The sequence below is a fragment of the Oncorhynchus nerka genome, linkage group LG3 (genome assembly GCF_034236695.1).
Source record: "Oncorhynchus nerka isolate Pitt River linkage group LG3, Oner_Uvic_2.0, whole genome shotgun sequence".
Classification (NCBI taxonomy): Eukaryota; Metazoa; Chordata; class Actinopteri; order Salmoniformes; family Salmonidae; genus Oncorhynchus; species Oncorhynchus nerka.
In genome coordinates this window covers 1,225,271-1,230,830 of record NC_088398.1, presented here as the reverse complement: position 1 = coordinate 1,230,830, position 5,560 = coordinate 1,225,271, and positions in this window count along the sequence as shown.

Genomic DNA, 5,560 nt, shown 5'->3' with positions numbered 1-5,560 from the left:
TCACACCAGCTCCTGCTAGAGGGAGGGAGGGACGGGTAGTGGCAACCTTCACACCAGCTCCTGCTAGGGGGAGGGAGGGAGGGGTAGTGGCAACCTTCACACCAGCTCCTGCTAGCGGGTCAACCTTCACACCAGCTCCTGCTAGGGGAGGAGGGACGGGTAGTGGCAACATTCACACCAGCTCCTGCTAGGGGAGGGAGGGACGGGTAGTGGCAACAACTTCACACCAGCTCCTGCTAGGGGAGGGAGGGACGGGTAGTGGCAACCTTCACACCAGCTCCTGCTAGGGGAGGGAGGGAGGGGTAGTGACAACCTTCACACCAGCTCCTGCTAGTAGTGGCAACCTTCACACCAGCTCCTGCTAGGGGGAGGGAGGGAGGGGTAGTGGCAACCTTCACACCAGCTCCTGCTAGGGGAGGGAGGGACGGGTAGTGGCAACCTTCACACCAGCTCCTGCTAGGGGGAGGGAGGGACGGGTAGTGGCAACCTTCACACCAGTTCCTGCTAGGGGGAGGGAGGGACGGGTAGTGGCAACCTTCACACCAGTTCCTGCTAGGGGAGGGAGGGACGGGTAGTGGCAACCTTCACACCAGCTCCTGCTAGGGGAGGGAGGGACGGGTAGTGGCAACCTTCACACCAGCTCCTGCTAAAGGGAGGGAAGGGTGGGTAGTGGCAACCTTCACACCAGCTCCTGCTAGGGGGGAGGGAGGGGTAGTGGTAACCTTCACACCAGCTCCTGCTAGGGGGGAGGGACGGTGGCAACCTTCACACCAGCTCCTGCTAGGGGAGGGAGGGACGGGTAGTGGCAACCTTCACACCAGCTCCTGCTAGGGGAGGGAGGGGAGGGGTAGTGGCAACCTTCACACCAGCTCCTGCTAGGGGAGGGAGGGACGGGTAGTGGCAACCTTCACACCAGCTCCTGCTAGGGGGGGGTAGTGGCAACCTTCACACCAGCTCCTGCTAGGGGAGGGAGGGAGGGGTAGTGGTAACCTTCACACCAGCTCCAGCTAGGGGAGGGGAGGGAGGGGTAGTGGTAACCTTCACACCAGCTCCTGCTAGGGGAGGGAGGGACGGGTAGTGGCAACTTTCACACCAGTTCCTGCTAGGGGAGGGAGGGACGGGTAGTGGCAACCTTCACACCAGCTCCTGCTAGGGGGGTTGTGGCAACCTTCACACCAGCTCCTGCTAGGGGAGGGAGGGACGGGTAGTGGCAACCTTCACACCAGCTCCTGCTAGGGGGTTGTGGCAACCTTCACACCAGCTCCTGCTAAAGGGAGGGAAGGGTGGGTAGTGGCAACCTTCACACCAGCTCCTGCTAGGGGAGGGAGAGAAGGGTGGGTAGTGGTAACCTTCACACCAGCTCTTGCTAGAGGGAGGGGGGGTAGTGGCAACCTTCACACCAGCTCCTGCCAGAGGGAGGGAGAGAAGGGTGGGTAGTGGTAACCTTTACACCAGCTCTTGCTAGAGGGAGGGAGGGGGTAGTGGCAACCTTCACACCAGCTCCTGCTAGGGGAGGGAGAGAAGGGTGGGTAGTGGTAACCTTCACACCAGCTCTTGCTAGAGGGAGGGAGGGGGAGGGGTAGTGGCAACCTTCACACCAGCTCCTGCTAGGGGGAGGGAGGGACGGGTAGTGGCAACCTTCACACCAGCTCCTGCTAGGGGGGTTGTGGCAACCTTCACACCAGCTCCTGCTAAAGGGAGGGAAGGGTGGGTAGTGGCAACCTTCACACCAGCTCCTGCTAGGGGAGGGAGAGAAGGGTGGGTAGTGGTAACCTTCACACCAGCTCTTGCTAGAGGGAGGAGGGGGGGGGTAGTGGCAACCTTCACACCAGCTCCTGCCAGAGGGAGGGAGGGACGGGTAGTGGCAACCTTCACACCAGTTCCTGCTAGAGGGAGGGAGGGAGGGGGTAGTGGCAACCTTCACACCAGTTCCTGCTAGAGGGAGGGAGGGAGGGAGGGGTAGTGGCAACATTCACACCAGTTCCTGCTAGAGGGAGGGAGGGAGGGGTAGTGGCAACCTTCACACCAGTTCCTGCTAGAGGGGAGGGAGGGGTAGTGGCAACCTTCACACCAGCTCCTGCTAGAGGGAGGGAGGGGTAGTGGCAACCTTCACACCAGCTCCTGCTAGGGGGAGGGAGGGAGGGGTAGTGGCAACATTCAGTGTAGTGGAAGGAGGAGGAGAACAAGGGCTATTCTGAGCACTATAGAGAAAGGGAGAAGGAGGAGGATAGAGGGACGGAGGAAGGTGGATTAAAGGGTGTATTTTAAGCACTACAAGGTTGGAGGGAGGGGGTTATTTTAAGCACTTCAGATAGACATCTACTGTACACACAGGTACAATACACTGGGACAGGTCTATAGACCTGCTATAAAAACACTGTATAAAGGAGGGATCACAGGTTCAGGGAGGGAGAGAGAAAAAGAGAGGGATCACAGGTTCAGGGAGAAGGAGAGGATGAGGAGGATGACTCACTGCGCTGGACAGTAGACTCCTAGTCGTACTGAAGAGGAGGATTGTGGGGGTGAATAAGCTCCCATGTCCAGGAAGAATACAAGACAATAAACATGAATACAGTAACAGAACACTAACACATTCTACCCCTGAGAAGAACAGGCAGGATGACTCGCTGTCTAAAGCACTTACAATGACTTACAGGACTTAACAGCAATACACTGTTGCACTCTTCAATTTCATCATTACTCTGTGGTACTCTATGGTATGCTATGATACTGTAATTAGTATGGTGCTCTTTAATACACCGAATTTCGCTGTGGTACTCTTCAGTACTCTGTGGTACTGTTTAATACGGTCATTATTATGGTTATTTTCAATACTCTATTACTCTTAGTGAAAAGGAGTTTGGTCACATGATTACACTGACTGAATAGTGATAGGAGCAACCACACCAACATGTACTGTGACTATTTAACACTGTAGCTGGTTAATGTCTGCTTTCACAGGGTGAACAGTGTTTCATCTGATCCTACTGGTGCCCTGTCACACGGACCTGATGCACAGCAAACACTATTCCATCCAGTCCTTAATGGAGATCTGATATGCAAGTGTACTTTTTAAAACACGGTTGGACCAAATGCTGCCAGATATATGAGAATGATGAACAAATGTAGATAGTTTTTCTAATTCATGAAATCAACAATATTCTGCTGAACGTGGTATCATAGTTAACATTGCTTTAGCAACGTATTCTGACAGTTTGATTCCTATTCTGAACGTGAATCAAATTGCTTTAGAACGTATTCTGACAGTTTGATTCCTATTCTGCTGAACGTGGTATCATAGTTAACATTGCTTTAGCAACGTATTCTGACAGTTTGATTCCTATTCTGCTGAACGTGGTATCATAGTTAACATTGCTTTAGCAACGTATTCTGCTGAACGTGGTATCATAGTTAACATTGCTTTAGCAACGTATTCTGACAGTTTGATTCCTATTCTGCTGAACGTGGTATCATAGTTAACATTGCTTTAGCAACGTATTCTGACAGTTTGATTCCTATTCTGCTGAACGTGGTATCATAGTTAACATTGCTTTAGCAACGTATTCTGACAGTTTGATTCCTATTCTGCTGTATGTTCTACTACTTGACTGCCTGCCACTACAGATGCATGTATGGAGTTTGCTCTGATACCAATCCTCTCCACACACACACTTTACACATTGTATTTGTAGCATCTGTGCACAACTTCTATGCAGTCCTTACAATTAATACTCAGAGAAGCTTGTGAAGATCTTAATCACTATGCCTTAAAAGTTGTTTAAATGATTTTGTAATGCATGATTTTCAGTTGTACTTGTTCTGATGTACTCTGGATAGATTTTTCTAATTGATTTGTTTCTATTTAATTGGTTTTGGGGGAGATCTGAGGGCTTGTATTTTCATTCAGTGATACAGTAGTTACCACTGTAAGTGATATTGCTGCAATGTTCATAAATCTTCCAACTGTTCAGTTGGCTTGAAATATTTATGGTGCTCTAGTGTTTCTTATACCCTACACATACAGTACTTACTGTTTAGTATATATGAAGCACTAGACTACCATACTGTATGGCTTTGTTGTAACTGAGTACAGAAGGTGGTACATGATTACTGATTAGTCATTTTACGCTGTGAATTTGTACTTCACAATACCAATCTGTTTTCTATTGAATTAAATATTGCGTAGCAATCGAAGTCCAATATGTGTTTCATTGTCTTTCTGGCACAAGTTGAAATGACATCCAATAACCCACCACTGTCAGCCTTCAATGGAATGGAGTCTGTTTCTCTGTGTTATTTTCTTTGGAAGGAGAGTCCTCTTCAGCTGGAATGCAAATGGGCGTAGTAATAAACTCAGCAAAAAAAGAAACCGCCCCTTTTCAGGACCCTGTCTTTCAAAGATCATTTGTAAAAATCCAAATAAATTCACAGATCTTCATTGTAAAGGGTTTAAACACTGTTTACCATGCTTGTTCAATGAACCATAAACAATTAATGAACATGTACCTGTGGAACGGTCGTTAAAACTTCTCTAGGATAGGGGGCAGCATTTGGAATTTTGGATGAAAAGCGTGCCCAAATTCAACTGCCTGCTACTCATCCCCAGAAGATAAGATATGCATATTATTAGTAGATTTGGATAGAAAACACTTGACATTTCTAAAACGGTTTGAATCATGTCTGTGAGTATAACAGAACTTGTGTTGCAGGTGAAACCCCGAGGATAAACCATTCAGATTTATTTTTTGAGGTCACCCTCTTTTCAATTAGGGTTTCATTGGGAATCCAGATTTCTAAGGGACTTGCTTGCCGCTCCTACCGCTTCCACTGGATGTCAAGTCTTTAGAAATTGGTTGAGGTTATTCCTTTGTGTAATGAAGAAGTATGGCCATCTTGAACGAGGGTCACTTCATGTGTACTGTTTGATAGAGGCACGTGACCAGAAAGCTAGCTTCAGTTTGTTTTCTTCCTGTATTGAACACAGATCATCCCGTCTTCAATTTGATCGATTATTTACTTTAAAAAATACCTAAAGTTGTATTACAAAAGTAGCTTGAAATGTTTTGGCAAAGTTTACAGGTAACTTTTGAGATATTTTGTAGTCACGTTGTGCAAGTTGGAACCGGTGTTTTTAGGGATCAAACACGCCAAATAAATGGACATTTTGGATATATATGGACGGAATTAATCGAACAAAAGGACCATTTGTGATGTTTATGGGACATATTGGAGTGCCAACAAAAGAAGCTCGTCAAAGGTAAGGCATGATTTATATTTTTATTTCTGCGTTTTGTGTCGCGTCTGCAGGGTTGAAATGTTTTCTCTATTTTGTTTATGGAGGTGCTATCCTCAGATAATAGCTAGGACGCTAGCGTCCCACATCCCAGAGAGGTTTTAAGACACTTAACAGCTTACAGACGGTAGGCAATTAAGGACACAGTTATGAAAACGTAGGACACTAAAGAGGCCTTTCTACTGACTCTGAAAAACAACAAAAGAAAGATGCCCAGGTTCCCTGCATATCTGGGTGAACATGCCTTAGGCATGCTGCAAGGTGGCA